This window comes from Engystomops pustulosus, unplaced genomic scaffold (assembly GCF_040894005.1).
Source record: "Engystomops pustulosus unplaced genomic scaffold, aEngPut4.maternal MAT_SCAFFOLD_121, whole genome shotgun sequence".
In the NCBI taxonomy this organism is placed as follows: domain Eukaryota; kingdom Metazoa; phylum Chordata; class Amphibia; order Anura; family Leptodactylidae; genus Engystomops; species Engystomops pustulosus.
In genome coordinates this window covers 147,318-171,473 of record NW_027285002.1, presented here as the reverse complement: position 1 = coordinate 171,473, position 24,156 = coordinate 147,318, and the positions used below count along the sequence as shown (strand labels likewise).

General features: G+C 45.9%; 3 pseudogenes; all 3 read left to right on the top strand.

Moving 5' to 3' along the window:
• Positions 1 to 71: 71 nt before the first annotated feature.
• On the top strand, positions 72 to 190 carry LOC140107577 (5S ribosomal RNA; annotated as a pseudogene).
• A 72-nt stretch (positions 191 to 262) lies between these two features.
• On the top strand, positions 263 to 381 carry LOC140107496 (5S ribosomal RNA; annotated as a pseudogene).
• Positions 382 to 451: 70 nt separating this feature from the next.
• LOC140107314 (5S ribosomal RNA) lies at positions 452 to 570 on the top strand (annotated as a pseudogene).
• The last annotated feature ends 23,586 nt before the right edge of the window (positions 571 to 24,156 follow it).

Genomic DNA, 24,156 nt, shown 5'->3' with positions numbered 1-24,156 from the left:
TTTTGAACCTGAAAATTCAATTAGTTTCTCTGTCAAAGATGGTAAAAGAAGGTTCAAATTGAACAGCTGCTGTCAACGGCCATTCTAAGCTGAATGTGCCTGCTCTCGTCAGATCGCAGCAGCAATGCAGCTTAAGGCTTGGCAAGTACCAGCAAGGGAGACTGGCTGGGAATCCCAAGTTCCGTTGACCTTTTTGAACCTGAAAATTGTGTTAGTTTCTCTGTCAAAGATGGTAAAAGAAGGTTCAAATTGAACATCTGCTGTCAACGGCCATTCTAAGCTGAATGTGCCTGCTCTCGTCAGATCGCAGCATCAATGCAGCTTAAGGCTTGGCAAGTACCAGCATGGGAGACTGGCTGGGAATCCCAAGTTCCGTTGACCTTTTTGAACCTGAAAATTGTGTTAGTTTCTCTATGAGATAGTAAAAGAAGGTTCAAATTGAACAGCTGCTGTCAACGGCCATTCTAAGCTGAATGTGCCTGCTCTCGTCAGATCGCAGCAGCAATGCAGCTTAAGGCTTGGCAAGTACCAGCATGGGAGACTGGCTGGGAATCCCAAGTTCTGTTGACCTTTTTGAACCTGAAAATTGTGTTAGTTTCTCTATGACATAGTAAAAGAAGGTTAAAATTGAACAGCTGCTGTCAACGGCCATTCTAAGCTGAATGTGCCTGCTCTCGTCAGATCGCAGCAGCAATGCAGCTTAAGGCTTGGCAAGTACCAGCATGGGAGACTGGCTGGGAATCCCAAGTTCCGTTGACCTTTTTGAACCTGAAAATTGTGTTAGTTTCTCTATGAGATAGTAAAAGAAGGTTCAAATTGAACAGCTGCTGTCAACGGCCATTCTAAGCTGAATGTGCCTGCTCTCGTCAGATCGCAGCAGCAATGCAGCTTAAGGCTTGGCAAGTACCAGCATGGGAGACTGGCTGGGAATCCCAAGTTCCGTTGACCTTTTTGAACCTGAAAATTGTGTTAGTTTCTCTATGAGATAGTAAAAGAAGGTTCAAATTGAACAGCTGCTGTCAACGGCCATTCTAAGCTGAATGTGCCTGCTCTCGTCAGATCGCAGCAGCAATGCAGCTTAAGGCTTGGCAAGTACCAGCATGGGAGACTGGCTGGGAATCCCAAGTTCCATTGACCTTTTTGAACCTGAAAATTGTGTTAGTTTCTCTATGAGATAGTAAAAGAAGGTTCAAATTGAACAGCTGCTGTCAACGGCCATTCTAAGCTGAATGTGCCTGCTCTCGTCAGATCGCAGCAGCAATGCAGCTTAAGGCTTGGCAAGTACCAGCATGGGAGACTGGCTGGGAATCCCAAGTTCCGTTGACCTTTTTGAACCTGAAAATTGTGTTAGTTTCTCTGTCAAAGATGGTAAAAGAAGGTTCAAATTGAACATCTGCTGTCAACGGCCATTCTAAGCTGAATGTGCCTGCTCTCGTCAGATCGCAGCATCAATGCAGCTTAAGGCTTGGCAAGTACCAGCATGGGAGACTGGCTGGGAATCCCAAGTTCCGTTGACCTTTTTGAACCTGAAAATTGTGTTAGTTTCTCTATGAGATAGTAAAAGAAGGTTCAAATTGAACAGCTGCTGTCAACGGCCATTCTAAGCTGAATGTGCCTGCTCTCGTCAGATCGCAGCAGCAATGCAGCTTAAGGCTTGGCAAGTACCAGCATGGGAGACTGGCTGGGAATCCCAAGTTCCGTTGACCTTTTTGAACCTGAAAATTGTGTTAGTTTCCCTGTCAAAGATGGTAAAAGAAGGTTCAAATTGGACAGCTGCTGTCAACGGCCATTCTAAGCTGAATGTGCCTGCTCTCGTCAGATCGCAGCAGCAATGCAGCTTAAGGCTTGGCAAGTACCAGCATGGAAGACTGGCTGGGAATCCCAAGTTCCGTTGACCTTTTTGAACCTGAAAATTGTGTTAGTTTCTCTATGAGATAGTAAAAGAAGGTTCAAATTGAACAGCTGCGGTCAACGGCCATTCTAAGCTGAATGTGCCTGCTCTCGTCAGATCGCAGCAGCAATGCAGCTTAAGGCTTGGCAAGTACCAGCATGGGAGACTGGCTGGGAATCCCAAGTTCCGTTGACCTTTTTGAACCTGAAAATTGTGTTAGTTTCTCTATGAGATAGTAAAAGAAGGTTCAAATTGAACAGCTGCTGTCAACGGCCATTCTAAGCTGAATGTGCCTGCTCTCGTCAGATCGCAGCAGCAATGCAGCTTAAGGCTTGGCAAGTACCAGCATGGGAGACTGGCTGGGAATCCCAAGTTCCGTTGACCTTTTTGAACCTGAAAATTGTATTAGTTTCTCTGTCAAAGATGGTAAAAGAAGGTTCAAATTGAACAGCTGCTGTCAACGGCCATTCTAAGCTGAATGTGCCTGCTCTCGTCAGATCGCAGCAGCAATGCAGCTTAAGGCTTGGCAAGTACCAGCATGGGAGACTGGCTGGGAATCCCAAGTTCCATTGACCTTTTTGAACCTGAAAATTGTGTTAGTTTCTCTATGAGATAGTAAAAGAAGGTTCAAATTGAACAGCTGCTGTCAACGGCCATTCTAAGCTGAATGTGCCTGCTCTCGTCAGATCGCAGCAGCAATGCAGCTTAAGGCTTGGCAAGTACCAGCATGGGAGACTGGCTGGGAATCCCAAGTTCTGTTGACCTTTTTGAACCTGAAAATTGTGTTAGTTTCTCTGTCAAAGATGGTAAAAGAAGGTTCAAATTGAACAGCTGCTGTCAACGGCCATTCTAAGCTGAATGTGCCTGCTCTCGTCAAATCACAGCATCAATGCAGCTTAAGGCTTGGCAAGTACCAGCATGGGAGACTGGCTGGGAATCCCAAGTTCCGTTGACCTTTTTGAACCTGAAAATTGTGTAAGTTTCTCTGTCAAAGATGGTAAAAGAAGGTTCAAATTGAACAGCTGCTGTCAACGGCCATTCTAAGCTGAATGTGCCTGCTCTCGTCAGATCGCAGCAGCAATGCAGCTTAAGGCTTGGCAACTACCAGCATGGGAGACTGGCTGGGAATCCCAAGTTCCATTGACCTTTTTGAACCTGAAAATTGTGTTAGTTTCTCTATGAGATAGTAAAAGAAGGTTCAAATTGAACAGCTGCTGTCAACGGCCATTCTAAGCTGAATGTGCCTGCTCTCGTCAGATCGCAGCAGCAATGCAGCTTAAGGCTTGGCAAGTACCAGCATGGGAGACTGGCTGGGAATCCCAAGTTCCATTTACCTTTTTGAACCTGAAAATTGTGTTAGTTTCTCTGTCAAAGATGGTAAAAGAAGGTTCAAATTGAACATCTGCTGTCAACGGCCATTCTAAGCTGAATGTGCCTGCTCTCGTCAGATCGCAGCATCAATGCAGCTTAAGGCTTGGCAAGTACAAGCATGGGAGACTGGCTGGGAATCCCAAGTTCCGTTGACCTTTTTGAACCTGAAAATTGTGTTAGTTTCTCTATGAGATAGTAAAAGAAGGTTCAAATTGAACAGCTGCTGTCAACGGCCATTCTAAGCTGAATGTGCCTGCTCTCGTCAGATCGCAGCAGCAATGCAGCTTAAGGCTTGGCAAGTACCAGCATGGGAGACTGGCTGGGAATCCCAAGTTCCGTTGACCTTTTTGAACCTGAAAATTGTGTTAGTTTCTCTATGAGATAGTAAAAGAAGGTTCAAATTGAACAGCTGCGGTCAACGGCCATTCTAAGCTGAATGTGCCTGCTCTCGTCAGATCGCAGCAGCAATGCAGCTTAAGGCTTGGCAAGTACCAGCATGGGAGACTGGCTGGGAAACCCAAGTTCCGTTGACCTTTTTGAACCTGAAAATTGTGTTAGTTTCTCTATGAGATAGTAAAAGAAGGTTCAAATTGAACAGCTGCTGTCAACGGCCATTCTAAGCTGAATGTGCCTGCTCTCGTCAGATCGCAGCAGCAATGCAGCTTAAGGCTTGGCAAGTACCAGCATGGGGGACTAGCTGGGAATCCCAAGTTCCGTTGACCTTTTTGAACCTGAAAATTGTGTTAGTTTCCCTGTCAAAGATGGTAAAAGAAGGTTCAAATTGGACAGCTGCTGTCAACGGCCATTCTAAGCTGAATGTGCCTGCTCTCGTCAGATCGCAGCAGCAATGCAGCTTAAGGCTTGGCAAGTACCAGCATGGGAGACTGGCTGGGAATCCCAAATTCCGTTGACCTTGTTGAACCTGAAAATTGTGTTAGTTTCCCTGTCAAAGATGGTAAAAGAAGGTTCAAATTGGACAGCTGCTGTCAACGGCCATTCTAAGCTGAATGTGCCTGCTCTCGTCAGATCGCAGCAGCAATGCAGCTTAAGGCTTGGCAAGTACCAGCATGGGAGACTGGCTGGGAATCCCAAGTTCCGTTGACCTTTTTGAACCTGAAAATTGTGTTAGTTTCTCTATGAGATAGTAAAAGAAGGTTCAAATTGAACAGCTGCTGTCAACGGCCATTCTAAGCTGAATGTGCCTGCTCTCGTCAGATCGCAGCAGCAATGCAGCTTAAGGCTTGGCAAGTACCAGCATGGGAGACTGGCTGGGAATCCCAAGTTCCGTTGACCTTTTTGAACCTGAAAATTCAATTAGTTTCTCTGTCAAAGATGGTAAAAGAAGGTTCAAATTGAACAGCTGCTGTCAACGGCCATTCTAAGCTGAATGTGCCTGCTCTCGTCAGATCGCAGCAGCAATGCAGCTTAAGGCTTGGCAAGTACCAGCAAGGGAGACTGGCTGGGAATCCCAAGTTCCGTTGACCTTTTTGAACCTGAAAATTGTGTTAGTTTCTCTGTCAAAGATGGTAAAAGAAGGTTCAAATTGAACATCTGCTGTCAACGGCCATTCTAAGCTGAATGTGCCTGCTCTCGTCAGATCGCAGCATCAATGCAGCTTAAGGCTTGGCAAGTACCAGCATGGGAGACTGGCTGGGAATCCCAAGTTCCGTTGACCTTTTTGAACCTGAAAATTGTGTTAGTTTCTCTATGAGATAGTAAAAGAAGGTTCAAATTGAACAGCTGCTGTCAACGGCCATTCTAAGCTGAATGTGCCTGCTCTCGTCAGATCGCAGCAGCAATGCAGCTTAAGGCTTGGCAAGTACCAGCATGGGAGACTGGCTGGGAATCCCAAGTTCTGTTGACCTTTTTGAACCTGAAAATTGTGTTAGTTTCTCTATGACATAGTAAAAGAAGGTTAAAATTGAACAGCTGCTGTCAACGGCCATTCTAAGCTGAATGTGCCTGCTCTCGTCAGATCGCAGCAGCAATGCAGCTTAAGGCTTGGCAAGTACCAGCATGGGAGACTGGCTGGGAATCCCAAGTTCCGTTGACCTTTTTGAACCTGAAAATTGTGTTAGTTTCTCTATGAGATAGTAAAAGAAGGTTCAAATTGAACAGCTGCTGTCAACGGCCATTCTAAGCTGAATGTGCCTGCTCTCGTCAGATCGCAGCAGCAATGCAGCTTAAGGCTTGGCAAGTACCAGCATGGGAGACTGGCTGGGAATCCCAAGTTCCGTTGACCTTTTTGAACCTGAAAATTGTGTTAGTTTCTCTATGAGATAGTAAAAGAAGGTTCAAATTGAACAGCTGCTGTCAACGGCCATTCTAAGCTGAATGTGCCTGCTCTCGTCAGATCGCAGCAGCAATGCAGCTTAAGGCTTGGCAAGTACCAGCATGGGAGACTGGCTGGGAATCCCAAGTTCCATTGACCTTTTTGAACCTGAAAATTGTGTTAGTTTCTCTATGAGATAGTAAAAGAAGGTTCAAATTGAACAGCTGCTGTCAACGGCCATTCTAAGCTGAATGTGCCTGCTCTCGTCAGATCGCAGCAGCAATGCAGCTTAAGGCTTGGCAAGTACCAGCATGGGAGACTGGCTGGGAATCCCAAGTTCCGTTGACCTTTTTGAACCTGAAAATTGTGTTAGTTTCTCTGTCAAAGATGGTAAAAGAAGGTTCAAATTGAACATCTGCTGTCAACGGCCATTCTAAGCTGAATGTGCCTGCTCTCGTCAGATCGCAGCATCAATGCAGCTTAAGGCTTGGCAAGTACCAGCATGGGAGACTGGCTGGGAATCCCAAGTTCCGTTGACCTTTTTGAACCTGAAAATTGTGTTAGTTTCTCTATGAGATAGTAAAAGAAGGTTCAAATTGAACAGCTGCTGTCAACGGCCATTCTAAGCTGAATGTGCCTGCTCTCGTCAGATCGCAGCAGCAATGCAGCTTAAGGCTTGGCAAGTACCAGCATGGGAGACTGGCTGGGAATCCCAAGTTCCGTTGACCTTTTTGAACCTGAAAATTGTGTTAGTTTCCCTGTCAAAGATGGTAAAAGAAGGTTCAAATTGGACAGCTGCTGTCAACGGCCATTCTAAGCTGAATGTGCCTGCTCTCGTCAGATCGCAGCAGCAATGCAGCTTAAGGCTTGGCAAGTACCAGCATGGAAGACTGGCTGGGAATCCCAAGTTCCGTTGACCTTTTTGAACCTGAAAATTGTGTTAGTTTCTCTATGAGATAGTAAAAGAAGGTTCAAATTGAACAGCTGCGGTCAACGGCCATTCTAAGCTGAATGTGCCTGCTCTCGTCAGATCGCAGCAGCAATGCAGCTTAAGGCTTGGCAAGTACCAGCATGGGAGACTGGCTGGGAATCCCAAGTTCCGTTGACCTTTTTGAACCTGAAAATTGTGTTAGTTTCTCTATGAGATAGTAAAAGAAGGTTCAAATTGAACAGCTGCTGTCAACGGCCATTCTAAGCTGAATGTGCCTGCTCTCGTCAGATCGCAGCAGCAATGCAGCTTAAGGCTTGGCAAGTACCAGCATGGGAGACTGGCTGGGAATCCCAAGTTCCGTTGACCTTTTTGAACCTGAAAATTGTATTAGTTTCTCTGTCAAAGATGGTAAAAGAAGGTTCAAATTGAACAGCTGCTGTCAACGGCCATTCTAAGCTGAATGTGCCTGCTCTCGTCAGATCGCAGCAGCAATGCAGCTTAAGGCTTGGCAAGTACCAGCATGGGAGACTGGCTGGGAATCCCAAGTTCCATTGACCTTTTTGAACCTGAAAATTGTGTTAGTTTCTCTATGAGATAGTAAAAGAAGGTTCAAATTGAACAGCTGCTGTCAACGGCCATTCTAAGCTGAATGTGCCTGCTCTCGTCAGATCGCAGCAGCAATGCAGCTTAAGGCTTGGCAAGTACCAGCATGGGAGACTGGCTGGGAATCCCAAGTTCCGTTGACCTTTTTGAACCTGAAAATTGTGTTAGTTTCTCTGTCAAAGATGGTAAAAGAAGGTTCAAATTGAACATCTGCTGTCAACGGCCATTCTAAGCTGAATGTGCCTGCTCTCGTCAGATCGCAGCATCAATGCAGCTTAAGGCTTGGCAAGTACCAGCGTGGGAGACTGGCTGGGAATCCCAAGTTCCGTTGACCTTTTTGAACCTGAAAATTGTGTTAGTTTCTCTATGAGATAGTAAAAGAAGGTTCAAATTGAACAGCTGCTGTCAACGGCCATTCTAAGCTGAATGTGCCTGCTCTCGTCAGATCGCAGCAGCAATGCAGCTTAAGGCTTGGCAAGTACCAGCATGGGAGACTGGCTGGGAATCCCAAGTTCCGTTGACCTTTTTGAACCTGAAAATTGTGTTAGTTTCTCTATGAGATAGTAAAAGAAGGTTCAAATTGAACAGCTGCTGTCAACGGCCATTCTAAGCTGAATGTGCCTGCTCTCGTCAGATCGCAGCAGCAATGCAGCTTAAGGCTTGGCAAGTACCAGCATGGGAGACTGGCTGGGAATCCCAAGTTCCGTTGACCTTTTTGAACCTGAAAATTGTGTTAGTTTCTCTATGACATAGTAAAAGAAGGTTCAAATTGAACAGCTGCTGTCAACGGCCATTCTAAGCTGAATGTGCCTGCTCTCGTCAGATCGCAGCAGCAATGCAGCTTAAGGCTTGGCAAGTACCAGCATGGGAGACTGGCTGGGAATCCCAAGTTCCGTTGACCTTTTTGAACCTGAAAATTGTGTTAGTTTCTCTATGAGATAGTAAAAGAAGGTTCAAATTGAACAGCTGCTGTCAACGGCCATTCTAAGCTGAATGTGCCTGCTCTCGTCAGATCGCAGCAGCAATGCAGCTTAAGGCTTGGCAAGTACCAGCATGGGAGACTGGCTGGGAATCCCAAGTTCCGTTGACCTTTTTGAACCTGAAAATTGTGTTAGTTTCTCTATGAGATAGTAAAAGAAGGTTCAAATTGAACAGCTGCGGTCAACGGCCATTCTAAGCTGAATGTGCCTGCTCTCAACAGATCGCAGCAGCAATGCAGCTTAAGGCTTGGCAAGTACCAGCATGGGAGACTGGCTGGGAATCCCAAGTTCCGTTGACCTTTTTGAACCTGAAAATTGTGTTAGTTTCTCTATGAGATAGTAAAAGAAGGTTCAAATTGAACAGCTGCTGTCAACGGCCATTCTAAGCTGAATGTGCCTGCACTCGTCTGATCGCAGCAGCAATGCAGCTTAAGGCTTGGCAAGTACCAGCATGGGAGACTGGCTGGGAATCCCAAGTTCCATTGTCCTTTTTGAACCTGAAAATTGTGTTAGTTTCTCTATGAGATAGTAAAAGAAGGTTCAAATTGAACAGCTGCTGTCAACGGCCATTCTAAGCTGAATGTGCCTGCTCTCGTCAGATCGCAGCAGCAATGCAGCTTAAGGCTTGGCAAGTACCAGCATGGGAGACTGGCTGGGAATCCCAAGTTCCGTTGACCTTTTTGAACCTGAAAATTGTGTTAGTTTCTCTGTCAAAGATGGTAAAAGAAGGTTCAAATTGAACATCTGCTGTCAACGGCCATTCTAAGCTGAATGTGCCTGCTCTCGTCAGATCGCAGCATCAATGCAGCTTAAGGCTTGGCAAGTACCAGCATGGGAGACTGGCTGGGAATCCCAAGTTCCGTTGACCTTTTTGAACCTGAAAATTGTGTTAGTTTCTCTATGAGATAGTAAAAGAAGGTTCAAATTGAACAGCTGCTGTCAACGGCCATTCTAAGCTGAATGTGCCTGCTCTCGTCAGATCGCAGCAGCAATGCAGCTTAAGGCTTGGCAAGTACCAGCATGGGAGACTGGCTGGGAATCCCAAGTTCCGTTGACCTTTTTGAACCTGAAAATTGTGTTAGTTTCTCTATGAGATAGTAAAAGAAGGTTCAAATTGAACAGCTGCTGTCAACGGCCATTCTAAGCTGAATGTGCCTGCTCTCGTCAGATCGCAGCAGCAATGCAGCTTAAGGCTTGGCAAGTACCAGCATGGGAGACTGGCTGGGAATCCCAAGTTCCGTTGACCTTTTTGAACCTGAAAATTGTGTTAGTTTCTCTATGAGATAGTAAAAGAAGGTTCAAATTGAACAGCTGCGGTCAACGGCCATTCTAAGCTGAATGTGCCTGCTCTCGTCAGATCGCAGCAGCAATGCAGCTTAAGGCTTGGCAAGTACCAGCATGGGAGACTGGCTGGGAATCCCAAGTTCCGTTGACCTTTTTGAACCTGAAAATTGTGTTAGTTTCTCTATGAGATAGTAAAAGAAGGTTCAAATTGAACAGCTGCTGTCAACGGCCATTCTAAGCTGAATGTGCCTGCTCTCGTCAGATCGCAGCAGCAATGCAGCTTAAGGCTTGGCAAGTACCACCATGGGAGACTAGCTGGGAATCCCAAGTTCCGTTGACCTTTTTGAACCTGAAAATTGTGTTAGTTTCTCTAAGAGATAGTAAAAGAAGGTTCAAATTGAACAGCTGCGGTCAACGGCAATTCTAAGCTGAATGTGCCTGCTCTCGTCAGATCGCAGCATCAATGCAGCTTAAGGCTTGGCAAGTACCAGCATGGGAGACTGGCTGGGAATCCCAAGTTCCGTTGACCTTTTTGAACCTGAAAATTGTGTTAGTTTCTCTATGAGATAGTAAAAGAAGGTTCAAATTGAACAGCTGCTGTCAACGGCCATTCTAAGCTGAATGTGCCTGCTCTCGTCAGATCGCAGCATCAATGCAGCTTAAGGCTTGGCAAGTACCAGCATGGGAGACTGGCTGGGAATCCCAAGTTCCGTTGACCTTTTTGAACCTGAAAATTGTGTTAGTTTCTCTATGAGATAGTAAAAGAAGGTTCAAATTGAACAGCTGCTGTCAACGGCCATTCTAAGCTGAATGTGCCTGCTCTCGTCAGATCGCAGCAGCAATGCAGCTTAAGGCTTGGCAAGTACCAGCATGGGAGACTGGCTGGGAATCCCAAGTTCCGTTGACCTTTTTGAACCTGAAAATTGTGTTAGTTTATCTATGAGATAGTAAAAGAAGGTTCAAATTGAACAGCTGCTGTCAACGGCCATTCTAAGCTGAATGTGCCTGCTCTCGTCAGATCGCAGCAGCAATGCAGCTTAAGGCTTGGCAAGTACCAGCATGGGAGACTGGCTGGGAATCCCAAGTTCCGTTGACCTTTTTGAACCTGAAAATTGTGTTAGTTTCTCTATGAGATAGTAAAAGAAGGTTCAAATTGAACAGCTGCTGTCAACGGCCATTCTAAGCTGAATGTGCCTGCTCTCGTCAGATCGCAGCAGCAATGCAGCTTAAGGCTTGGCAAGTACCAGCATGGGAGACTGGCTGGGAATCCCAAGTTCTGTTGACCTTTTTGAACCTGAAAATTGTGTTAGTATCTCTGTCAAAGATGGTAAAAGAAGGTTCAAATTGAACATCTGCTGTCAACGGCCATTCTAAGCTGAATGTGCCTGCTCTCGTCAAATCACAGCATCAATGCAGCTTAAGGCTTGGCAAGTACCAGCATGGGAGACTGGCTGGGAATCCCAAGTTCCGTTGACCTTTTTGAACCTGAAAATTGTGTTAGTTTCTCTGTCAAAGATGGTAAAAGAAGGTTCAAATTGAACAGCTGCTGTCAACGGCCATTCTAAGCTGAATGTGCCTGCTCTCGTCAGATCGCAGCAGCAATGCAGCTTAAGGCTTGGCAAGTACCAGCATGGGAGACTGGATGGGAATCCCAAGTTCCGTTGACCTTTTTGAACCTTAAAATTGTGTTAGTTTCTCTATGAGATAGTAAAAGAAGGTTCAAATTGAACAGCTGCTGTCAGCGGCCATTCTAAGCTGAATGTGCCTGCTCTCGTCAGATCGCAGCAGCAATGCAGCTTAAGGCTTGGCAAGTACCAGCATGGGAGACTGGCTGGGAATCCCAAGTTCCGTTGACCTTTTTGAACCTGAAAATTGTGTTACTTTCTCTATGAGATAGTAAAAGAAGGTTCAAATTGAACAGCTGCGGTCAACGGCCATTCTAAGCTGAATGTGCCTGCTCTCGTCAGATCGCAGCAGCAATGCAGCTTAAGGCTTGGCAAGTACCAGCATGGGAGACTGGCTGGGAATCCCAAGTTCCATTGACCTTTTTGAACCTGAAAATTGGGTTAGTTTCTCTCTGAGATAGTAAAAGAAGGTTCAAATTGAACAGCTGCTGTCAACGGCCATTCTAAGCTGAATGTGCCTGCTCTCGTCAGATCGCAGCAGCAATGCAGCTTAAGGCTTGGCAAGTACCAGCATGGGAGACTGGCTGGGAATCCCAAGTTCCGTTGACCTTTTTGAACCTGAAAATTGTGTTAGTTTCTCTGTCAAAGATGGTAAAAGAAGGTTCAAATTGAACATCTGCTGTCAACGGCCATTCTAAGCTGAATGTGCCTGCTCTCGTCAGATCGCAGCATCAATGCAGCTTAAGGCTTGGCAAGTACCAGCATGGGAGACTGGCTGGGAATCCCAAGTTCCGTTGACCTTTTTGAACCTGAAAATTGTGTTAGTTTCTCTATGAGATAGTAAAAGAAGGTTCAAATTGAACAGCTGCTGTCAACGGCCATTCTAAGCTGAATGTGCCTGCTCTCGTCAGATCGCAGCAGCAATGCAGCTTAAGGCTTGGCAAGTACCAGCATGGGAGACTGGCTGGGAATCCCAAGTTCCGTTGACCTTTTTGAACCTGAAAATTGTGTTAGTTTCTCTATGAGATAGTAAAAGAAGGTTCAAATTGAACAGCTGCTGTCAACGGCCGTTCTAAGCTGAATGTGCCTGCTCTCGTCAGATCGCAGCAGCAATGCAGCTTAAGGCTTGGCAAGTACCAGCATGGGAGACTGGCTGGGAATCCCAAGTTCCGTTGACCTTTTTGAACCTGAAAATTGTGTTAGTTTCTCTATGAGATAGTAAAAGAAGGTTCAAATTGAACAGCTGCTGTCAACGGCCATTCTAAGCTGAATGTGCCTGCTCTCGTCTGATCGCAGCAGCAATGCAGCTTAAGGCTTGGCAAGTACCAGCATGGGAGACTGGCTGGGAATCCCAAGTTCCGTTGACCTTTTTGAACCTGAAAATTGTGTTAGTTTCTCTATGAGATAGTAAAAGAAGGTTCAAATTGAACAGCTGCTGTCAACGGCCGTTCTAAGCTGAATGTGCCTGCTCTCGTCAGATCGCAGCAGCAATGCAGCTTAAGGCTTGGCAAGTACCAGCATGGGAGACTGGCTGGGAATCCCAAGTTCCGTTGACCTTTTTGAACCTGAAAATTGTGTTAGTTTCTCTATGAGATAGTAAAAGAAGGTTCAAATTGAACAGCTGCGGTCAACGGCCATTCTAAGCTGAATGTGCCTGCTCTCGTCAGATCGCAGCAGCAATGCAGCTTAAGGCTTGGCAAGTACCAGCATGGGAGACTGGCTGGGAATCCCAAGTTCCGTTGACCTTTTTGAACCTGAAAATTGTGTTAGTTTCTCTATGAGATAGTAAAAGAAGGTTCAAATTGAACAGCTGCTGTCAACGGCCATTCTAAGCTGAATGTGCCTGCTCTCGTCAGATCGCAGCAGCAATGCAGCTTAAGGCTTGGCAAGTACCAGCATGGGAGACTGGCTGGGAATCCCAAGTTCCATTGACCTTTTTGAACCTGAAAATTGTGTTAGTTTCTCTATGAGATAGTAAAAGAAGGTTCAAATTGAACAGCTGCTGTCAACGGCCATTCTAAGCTGAATGTGCCTGCTCTCGTCAGATCGCAGCAGCAATGCAGCTTAAGGCTTGGCAAGTACCAGCATGGGAGACTGGCTGGGAATCCCAAGTTCCGTTGACCTTTTTGAACCTGAAAATTGTGTTAGTTTCCCTGTCAAAGATGGTAAAAGAAGGTTCAAATTGGACAGCTGCTGTCAACGGCCATTCTAAGCTGAATGTGCCTGCTCTCGTCAGATCGCAGCAGCAATGCAGCTTAAGGCTTGGCAAGTACCAGCATGGGAGACTGGCTGGGAATCCCAAGTTCCGTTGACCTTTTTGAACCTGAAAATTGTGTTAGTTTCTCTATGAGATAGTAAAAGAAGGTTCAAATTGAACAGCTGCTGTCAACGGCCATTCTAAGCTGAATGTGCCTGCTCTCGTCAGATCGCAGCAGCAATGCAGCTTAAGGCTTGGCAAGTACCAGCATGGGAGACTGGCTGGGAATCCCAAGTTCCGTTGACCTTTTTGAACCTGAAAATTGTATTAGTTTCTCTGTCAAAGATGGTAAAAGAAGGTTCAAATTGAACAGCTGCTGTCAACGGCCATTCTAAGCTGAATGTGCCTGCTCTCGTCAGATCGCAGCAGCAATGCAGCTTAAGGCTTGGCAAGTACCAGCAAGGGAGACTGGCTGGGAATCCCAAGTTCCGTTGACCTTTTTGAACCTGAAAATTGTGTTAGTTTCTCTGTCAAAGATGGTAAAAGAAGGTTCAAATTGAACATCTGCTGTCAACGGCCATTCTAAGCTGAATGTGCCTGCTCTCGTCAGATCGCAGCATCAATGCAGCTTAAGGCTTGGCAAGTACCAGCATGGGAGACTGGCTGGGAATCCCAAGTTCCGTTGACCTTTTTGAACCTGAAAATTGTGTTAGTTTCTCTATGAGATAGTAAAAGAAGGTTCAAATTGAACAGCTGCTGTCAACGGCCATTCTAAGCTGAATGTGCCTGCTCTCGTCAGATCGCAGCAGCAATGCAGCTTAAGGCTTGGCAAGTACCAGCATGGGAGACTGGCTGGGAATCCCAAGTTCCGTTGACCTTTTTGAACCTGAAAATTGTGTTAGTTTCTCTATGACATAGTAAAAGAAGGTTAAAATTGAACAGCTGCTGTCAACGGCCATTCTAAGCTGAATGTGCCTGCTCTCGTCAGATCGCAGCAGCAATGCAGCTTAAGGCTTGGCAAGTACCAGCATGGGAGACTGGCTGGGAATCCCAAGTTCCGTTGACCTTTTTGAACCTGAAAATTGTGTTAGTTTCTCTATGAGATAGTAAAAGAAGGTTCAAATTGAACAGCTGCTGTCAACGGCCATTCTAAGCTGAATGTGCCTGCTCTCGTCAGATCGCAGCAGCAATGCAGCTTTAGGCTTGGCAAGTACCAGCATGGGAGACTGGCTGGGAATCCCAAGTTCCGTTGACCTTTTTGAACCTGAAAATTGTGTTAGTTTCTCTATGAGATTGTAAAAGAAGGTTCAAATTGAACAGCTGCTGTCAACGGCCATTCTAAGCTGAATGTGCCTGCTCTCGTCAGATCGCAGCAGCAATGCAGCTTAAGGCTTGGCAAGTACCAGCATGGGAGACTGGCTGGGAATCCCAAGTTCTGTTGACCTTTTTGAACCTGAAAATTGTGTTAGTTTCTCTGTCAAAGATGGTAAAAGAAGGTTCAAATTGAACAGCTGCTGTCAACGGCCATTCTAAGCTGAATGTGCCTGCTCTCGTCAAATCACAGCATCAATGCAGCTTAAGGCTTGGCAAGTACCAGCATGGGAGACTGGCTGGGAATCCCAAGTTCCGTTGACCTTTTTGAACCTGAAAATTGTGTAAGTTTCTCTGTCAAAGATGGTAAAAGAAGGTTCAAATTGAACAGCTGCTGTCAACGGCCATTCTAAGCTGAATGTGCCTGCTCTCGTCAGATCGCAGCAGCAATGCAGCTTAAGGCTTGGCAACTACCAGCATGGGAGACTGGCTGGGAATCCCAAGTTCCATTGACCTTTTTGAACCTGAAAATTGTGTTAGTTTCTCTATGAGATAGTAAAAGAAGGTTCAAATTGAACAGCTGCTGTCAACGGCCATTCTAAGCTGAATGTGCCTGCTCTCGTCAGATCGCAGCAGCAATGCAGCTTAAGGCTTGGCAAGTACCAGCATGGGAGACTGGCTGGGAATCCCAAGTTCCATTTACCTTTTTGAACCTGAAAATTGTGTTAGTTTCTCTGTCAAAGATGGTAAAAGAAGGTTCAAATTGAACATCTGCTGTCAACGGCCATTCTAAGCTGAATGTGCCTGCTCTCGTCAGATCGCAGCATCAATGCAGCTTAAGGCTTGGCAAGTACAAGCATGGGAGACTGGCTGGGAATCCCAAGTTCCGTTGACCTTTTTGAACCTGAAAATTGTGTTAGTTTCTCTATGAGATAGTAAAAGAAGGTTCAAATTGAACAGCTGCTGTCAACGGCCATTCTAAGCTGAATGTGCCTGCTCTCGTCAGATCGCAGCAGCAATGCAGCTTAAGGCTTGGCAAGTACCAGCATGGGAGACTGGCTGGGAATCCCAAGTTCCGTTGACCTTTTTGAACCTGAAAATTGTGTTAGTTTCTCTATGAGATAGTAAAAGAAGGTTCAAATTGAACAGCTGCGGTCAACGGCCATTCTAAGCTGAATGTGCCTGCTCTCGTCAGATCGCAGCAGCAATGCAGCTTAAGGCTTGGCAAGTACCAGCATGGGAGACTGGCTGGGAAACCCAAGTTCCGTTGACCTTTTTGAACCTGAAAATTGTGTTAGTTTCTCTATGAGATAGTAAAAGAAGGTTCAAATTGAACAGCTGCTGTCAACGGCCATTCTAAGCTGAATGTGCCTGCTCTCGTCAGATCGCAGCAGCAATGCAGCTTAAGGCTTGGCAAGTACCAGCATGGGGGACTAGCTGGGAATCCCAAGTTCCGTTGACCTTTTTGAACCTGAAAATTGTGTTAGTTTCCCTGTCAAAGATGGTAAAAGAAGGTTCAAATTGGACAGCTGCTGTCAACGGCCATTCTAAGCTGAATGTGCCTGCTCTCGTCAGATCGCAGCAGCAATGCAGCTTAAGGCTTGGCAAGTACCAGCATGGGAGACTGGCTGGGAATCCCAAATTCCGTTGACCTTGTTGAACCTGAAAATTGTGTTAGTTTCCCTGTCAAAGATGGTAAAAGAAGGTTCAAATTGGACAGCTGCTGTCAACGGCCATTCTAAGCTGAATGTGCCTGCTCTCGTCAGATCGCAGCAGCAATGCAGCTTAAGGCTTGGCAAGTACCAGCATGGGAGACTGGCTGGGAATCCCAAGTTCCGTTGACCTTTTTGAACCTGAAAATTGTGTTAGTTTCTCTATGAGATAGTAAAAGAAGGTTCAAATTGAACAGCTGCTGTCAACGGCCATTCTAAGCTGAATGTGCCTGCTCTCGTCAGATCGCAGCAGCAATGCAGCTTAAGGCTTGGCAAGTACCAGCATGGGAGACTGGCTGGGAATCCCAAGTTCCGTTGACCTTTTTGAACCTGAAAATTGTGTTAGTTTCTCTATGAGATAGTAAAAGAAGGTTCAAATTGAACAGCTGCTGTCAACGGCCATTCTAAGCTGAATGTGCCTGCTCTCGTCAGATCGCAGCAGCAATGCAGCTTAAGGCTTGGCAAGTACCAGCATGGGAGACTGGCTGGGAATCCCAAGTTCCGTTGACCTTTTTGAACCTGAAAATTGTGTTAGTTTCCCTGTCAAAGATGGTAAAAGAAGGTTCAAATTGGACAGCTGCTGTCAACGGCCATTCTAAGCTGAATGTGCCTGCTCTCGTCAGATCGCAGCAGCAATGCAGCTTAAGGCTTGGCAAGTACCAGCATGGAAGACTGGCTGGGAATCCCAAGTTCCGTTGACCTTTTTGAACCTGAAAATTGTGTTAGTTTCTCTATGAGATAGTAAAAGAAGGTTCAAATTGAACAGCTGCGGTCAACGGCCATTCTAAGCTGAATGTGCCTGCTCTCGTCAGATCGCAGCAGCAATGCAGCTTAAGGCTTGGCAAGTACCAGCATGGGAGACTGGCTGGGAATCCCAAGTTCCGTTGACCTTTTTGAACCTGAAAATTGTGTTAGTTTCTCTATGAGATAGTAAAAGAAGGTTCAAATTGAACAGCTGCTGTCAACGGCCATTCTAAGCTGAATGTGCCTGCTCTCGTCAGATCGCAGCAGCAATGCAGCTTAAGGCTTGGCAAGTACCAGCATGGGAGACTGGCTGGGAATCCCAAGTTCCGTTGACCTTTTTGAACCTGAAAATTGTATTAGTTTCTCTGTCAAAGATGGTAAAAGAAGGTTCAAATTGAACAGCTGCTGTCAACGGCCATTCTAAGCTGAATGTGCCTGCTCTCGTCAGATCGCAGCAGCAATGCAGCTTAAGGCTTGGCAAGTACCAGCATGGGAGACTGGCTGGGAATCCCAAGTTCCATTGACCTTTTTGAACCTGAAAATTGTGTTAGTTTCTCTATGAGATAGTAAAAGAAGGTTCAAATTGAACAGCTGCTGTCAACGGCCATTCTAAGCTGAATGTGCCTGCTCTCGTCAGATCGCAGCAGCAATGCAGCTTAAGGCTTGGCAAGTACCAGCATGGGAGACTGGCTGGGAATCCCAAGTTCCGTTGACCTTTTTGAACCTGAAAATTGTGTTAGTTTCTCTGTCAAAGATGGTAAAAGAAGGTTCAAATTGAACATCTGCTGTCAACGGCCATTCTAAGCTGAATGTGCCTGCTCTCGTCAGATCGCAGCATCAATGCAGCTTAAGGCTTGGCAAGTACCAGCGTGGGAGACTGGCTGGGAATCCCAAGTTCCGTTGACCTTTTTGAACCTGAAAATTGTGTTAGTTTCTCTATGAGATAGTAAAAGAAGGTTCAAATTGAACAGCTGCTGTCAACGGCCATTCTAAGCTGAATGTGCCTGCTCTCGTCAGATCGCAGCAGCAATGCAGCTTAAGGCTTGGCAAGTACCAGCATGGGAGACTGGCTGGGAATCCCAAGTTCCGTTGACCTTTTTGAACCTGAAAATTGTGTTAGTTTCTCTATGAGATAGTAAAAGAAGGTTCAAATTGAACAGCTGCTGTCAACGGCCATTCTAAGCTGAATGTGCCTGCTCTCGTCAGATCGCAGCAGCAATGCAGCTTAAGGCTTGGCAAGTACCAGCATGGGAGACTGGCTGGGAATCCCAAGTTCCGTTGACCTTTTTGAACCTGAAAATTGTGTTAGTTTCTCTATGAGATAGTAAAAGAAGGTTCAAATTGAACAGCTGCGGTCAACGGCCATTCTAAGCTGAATGTGCCTGCTCTCGTCAGATCGCAGCAGCAATGCAGCTTAAGGCTTGGCAAGTACCAGCATGGGAGACTGGCTGGGAATCCCAAGTTCCGTTGACCTTTTTGAACCTGAAAATTGTGTTAGTTTCTCTATGAGATAGTAAAAGAAGGTTCAAATTGAACAGCTGCTGTCAACGGCCATTCTAAGCTGAATGTGCCTGCTCTCGTCAGATCGCAGCAGCAATGCAGCTTAAGGCTTGGCAAGTACCACCATGGGAGACTAGCTGGGAATCCCAAGTTCCGTTGACCTTTTTGAACCTGAAAATTGTGTTAGTTTCTCTATGAGATAGTAAAAGAAGGTTCAAATTGAACAGCTGCGGTCAACGGCAATTCTAAGCTGAATGTGCCTGCTCTCGTCAGATCGCAGCATCAATGCAGCTTAAGGCTTGGCAAGTACCAGCATGGGAGACTGGCTGGGAATCCCAAGTTCCGTTGACCTTTTTGAACCTGAAAATTGTGTTAGTTTCTCTATGAGATAGTAAAAGAAGGTTCAAATTGAACAGCTGCTGTCAACGGCCATTCTAAGCTGAATGTGCCTGCTCTCGTCAGATCGCAGCATCAATGCAGCTTAAGGCTTGGCAAGTACCAGCATGGGAGACTGGCTGGGAATCCCAAGTTCCGTTGACCTTTTTGAACCTGAAAATTGTGTTAGTTTCTCTATGAGATAGTAAAAGAAGGTTCAAATTGAACAGCTGCTGTCAACGGCCATTCTAAGCTGAATGTGCCTGCTCTCGTCAGATCGCAGCAGCAATGCAGCTTAAGGCTTGGCAAGTACCAGCATGGGAGACTGGCTGGGAATCCCAAGTTCCGTTGACCTTTTTGAACCTGAAAATTGTGTTAGTTTATCTATGAGATAGTAAAAGAAGGTTCAAATTGAACAGCTGCTGTCAACGGCCATTCTAAGCTGAATGTGCCTGCTCTCGTCAGATCGCAGCAGCAATGCAGCTTAAGGCTTGGCAAGTACCAGCATGGGAGACTGGCTGGGAATCCCAAGTTCCGTTGACCTTTTTGAACCTGAAAATTGTGTTAGTTTCTCTATGAGATAGTAAAAGAAGGTTCAAATTGAACAGCTGATGTCAACGGCCATTCTAAGCTGAATGTGCCTGCTCTCGTCAGATCGCAGCAGCAATGCAGCTTAAGGCTTGGCAAGTACCAGCATGGGAGACTGGCTGGGAATCCCAAGTTCCGTTGACCTTTTTGAACCTGGAAATTGTGTTAGTTTCTCTGTCAAAGATGGTAAAAGAAGGTTCAAATTGAACAGCTGCTGTCAACGGCCATTCTAAGCTGAATGTGCCTGCTCTCGTCAGATCGCAGCAGCAATGCAGCTTAAGGCTTGGCAAGTACCAGCATGGGAGACTGGCTGGGAATCCCAAGTTCTGTTGACCTTTTTGAACCTGAAAATTGTGTTAGTATCTCTGTCAAAGATGGTAAAAGAAGGTTCAAATTGAACATCTGCTGTCAACGGCCATTCTAAGCTGAATGTGCCTGCTCTCGTCAAATCACAGCATCAATGCAGCTTAAGGCTTGGCAAGTACCAGCATGGGAGACTGGCTGGGAATCCCAAGTTCCGTTGACCTTTTTGAACCTGAAAATTGTGTTAGTTTCTCTGTCAAAGATGGTAAAAGAAGGTTCAAATTGAACATCTGCTGTCAACGGCCATTCTAAGCTGAATGTGCCTGCTCTCGTCAGATCGCAGCATCAATGCAGCTTAAGGCTTGGCAAGTACCAGCATGGGAGACTGGCTGGGAATCCCAAGTTCCGTTGACCTTTTTGAACCTGAAAATTGTGTTAGTTTCTCTATGAGATAGTAAAAGAAGGTTCAAATTGAACAGCTGCTGTCAACGGCCATTCTAAGCTGAATGTGCCTGCTCTCGTCAGATCGCAGCAGCAATGCAGCTTAAGGCTTGGCAAGTACCAGCATGGGAGACTGGCTGGGAATCCCAAGTTCCGTTGACCTTTTTGAACCTGAAAATTGTGTTAGTTTCTCTGTCAAAGATGGTAAAAGAAGGTTCAAATTGAACAGCTGCTGTCAACGGCCATTCTAAGCTGAATGTGCCTGCTCTCGTCAGATTGCAGCAGCAATGCAGCTTAAGGCTTGGCAAGTACCAGCATGGGAGACTGGCTGGGAATCCCAAGTTCCGTTGACCTTTTTGAACCTGAAAACTGTGTTAGTTTCTCTATGAGATAGTAAAAGAAGGTTCAAATTGAACAGCTGCTGTCAACGGTCGTTCTAAGCTGAATGTGCCTGCTCTCGTCAGATCGCAGCAGCAATGCAGCTTAAGGCTTGGCAAGTACCAGCATGGGAGACTGGCTGGGAATCCCAAGTTCCGTTGACCTTTTTGAACCTGAAAATTTTGTTAGTTTCTCTATGAGATAGTAAAAGAAGGTTCAAATTGAACAGCTGCTGTCAACGGCCATTCTAAGCTGAATGTGCCTGCTCTCGTCAGATCGCAGCAGCAATGCAGCTTAAGGCTTGGCAAGTACCAGCATGGGAGACTGGCTGGGAATCCCAAGTTCCGATGACCTTTTTGAACCTGAAAATTGTGTTAGTTTCTCTATGAGATAGTAAAAGAAGGTTCAAATTGAACAGCTGCGGTCAACGGCCATTCTAAGCTGAATGTGCCTGCTCTCGTCAGATCGCAGCAGCAATGCAGCTTAAGGCTTGGCAAGTACCAGCATGGGAGACTGGCTGGGAATCCCAAGTTCCGTTGACCTTTTTGAACCTGAAAATTGTGTTAGTTTCTCTATGAGATAGTAAAAGAAGGTTCAAATTGAACAGCTGCTGTCAACGGCCATTCTAAGCTGAATGTGCCTGCTCTCGTCAGATCGCAGCAGCAATGCAGCTTAAGGCTTGGCAAGTACCAGCATGGGAGACTGGCTGGGAATCCCAAGTTCCATTGACCTTTTTGAACCTGAAAATTGTGTTAGTTTCTCTATGAGATAGTAAAAGAAGGTTCAAATTGAACAGCTGCTGTCAACGGCCATTCTAAGCTGAATGTGCCTGCTCTCGTCAGATCGCAGCAGCAATGCAGCTTAAGGCTTGGCAAGTACCAGCATGGGAGACTGGCTGGGAATCCCAAGTTCCATTGACCTTTTTGAACCTGAAAATTGTGTTAGTTTCTCTATGAGATAGTAAAAGAAGGTTCAAATTGAACAGCTCCTGTCAACGGCCATTCTAAGCTGAATGTGCCTGCTCTCGTCAGATCGCAGCAGCAATGCAGCTTAAGGCTTGGCAAGTACCAGCATGGGAGACTGGCTGGGAATCCCAAGTTCCGTTGACCTTTTTGAACCTGAAAATTGTGTTAGTTTCTCTATGAGATAGTAAAAGAAGGTTCAAATTGAACAGCTGCTGTCAACGGCCATTCTAAGCTGAATGTGCCTGCTCTCGTCAGATCGCAGCAGCAATGCAGCTTAAGGCTTGGCAAGTACCAGCATGGGAGACTAGCTGGGAATCCCAAGTTCCGTTGACCTTTTTGAACCTGAAAATTGTGTTAGTTTCCCTGTCAAAGATGGTAAAAGAAGGTTCAAATTGGACAGCTGCTGTCAACGGCCATTCTAAGCTGAATGTGCCTGCTCTCGTCAGATCGCAGCAGCAATGCAGCTTAAGGCTTGGCAAGTACCAGCATGGGAGACTGGCTGGGAATCCCAAGTTCCGTTGACCTTTTTGAACCTGAAAATTGTGTTAGTTTCTCTATGAGATAGTAAAAGAAGGTTCAAATTGAACAGCTGCTGTCAACGGCCATTCTAAGCTGAATGTGCCTGCTCTCGTCAGATCGCAGCATCAATGCAGCTTAAGGCTTGGCAAGTACCAGCATGGGAGACTGGCTGGGAATCCCAAGTTCCGTTGACCTTTTTGAACCTGAAAATTGTGTTAGTTTCTCTATGAGATAGTAAAAGAAGGTTCAAATTGAACAGCTGCTGTCAACGGCCATTCTAAGCTGAATGTGCCTGCTCTCGTCAGATCGCAGCAGCAATGCAGCTTAAGGCTTGGCAAGTACCAGCATGGGAGACTGGCTGGGAATCCCAAGTTCCGTTGACCTTTTTGAACCTGAAAATTGTGTTAGTTTATCTATGAGATAGTAAAAGAAGGTTCAAATTGAACAGCTGCTGTCAACGGCCATTCTAAGCTGAATGTGCCTGCTCTCGTCAGATCGCAGCAGCAATGCAGCTTAAGGCTTGGCAAGTACCAGCATGGGAGACTGGCTGGGAATCCCAAGTTCCGTTGACCTTTTTGAACCTGAAAATTGTGTTAGTTTCTCTATGAGATAGTAAAAGAAGGTTCAAATTGAACAGCTGCTGTCAACGGCCATTCTAAGCTGAATGTGCCTGCTCTCGTCAGATCGCAGCAGCAATGCAGCTTAAGGCTTGGCAAGTACCAGCATGGGAGACTGGCTGGGAATCCCAAGTTCCGTTGACCTTTTTGAACCTGAAAATTCAATTAGTTTCTCTGTCAAAGATGGTAAAAGAAGGTTCAAATTGAACAGCTGCTGTCAACGGCCATTCTAAGCTGAATGTGCCTGCTCTCGTCAGATCGCAGCAGCAATGCAGCTTAAGGCTTGGCAAGTACCAGCAAGGGAGACTGGCTGGGAATCCCAAGTTCCGTTGACCTTTTTGAACCTGAAAATTGTGTTAGTTTCTCTGTCAAAGATGGTAAAAGAAGGTTCAAATTGAACATCTGCTGTCAACGGCCATTCTAAGCTGAATGTGCCTGCTCTCGTCAGATCGCAGCATCAATGCAGCTTAAGGCTTGGCAAGTACCAGCATGGGAGACTGGCTGGGAATCCCAAGTTCCGTTGACCTTTTTGAACCTGAAAATTGTGTTAGTTTCTCTATGAGATAGTAAAAGAAGGTTCAAATTGAACAGCTGCTGTCAACGGCCATTCTAAGCTGAATGTGCCTGCTCTCGTCAGATCGCAGCAGCAATGCAGCTTAAGGCTTGGCAAGTACCAGCATGGGAGACTGGCTGGGAATCCCAAGTTCTGTTGACCTTTTTGAACCTGAAAATTGTGTTAGTTTCTCTATGACATAGTAAAAGAAGGTTAAAATTGAACAGCTGCTGTCAACGGCCATTCTAAGCTGAATGTGCCTGCTCTCGTCAGATCGCAGCAGCAATGCAGCTTAAGGCTTGGCAAGTACCAGCATGGGAGACTGGCTGGGAATCCCAAGTTCCGTTGACCTTTTTGAACCTGAAAATTGTGTTAGTTTCTCTATGAGATAGTAAAAGAAGGTTCAAATTGAACAGCTGCTGTCAACGGCCATTCTAAGCTGAATGTGCCTGCTCTCGTCAGATCGCAGCAGCAATGCAGCTTAAGGCTTGGCAAGTACCAGCATGGGAGACTGGCTGGGAATCCCAAGTTCCGTTGACCTTTTTGAACCTGAAAATTGTGTTAGTTTCTCTATGAGATAGTAAAAGAAGGTTCAAATTGAACAGCTGCTGTCAACGGCCATTCTAAGCTGAATGTGCCTGCTCTCGTCAGATCGCAGCAGCAATGCAGCTTAAGGCTTGGCAAGTACCAGCATGGGAGACTGGCTGGGAATCCCAAGTTCCATTGACCTTTTTGAACCTGAAAATTGTGTTAGTTTCTCTATGAGATAGTAAAAGAAGGTTCAAATTGAACAGCTGCTGTCAACGGCCATTCTAAGCTGAATGTGCCTGCTCTCGTCAGATCGCAGCAGCAATGCAGCTTAAGGCTTGGCAAGTACCAGCATGGGAGACTGGCTGGGAATCCCAAGTTCCGTTGACCTTTTTGAACCTGAAAATTGTGTTAGTTTCTCTGTCAAAGATGGTAAAAGAAGGTTCAAATTGAACATCTGCTGTCAAC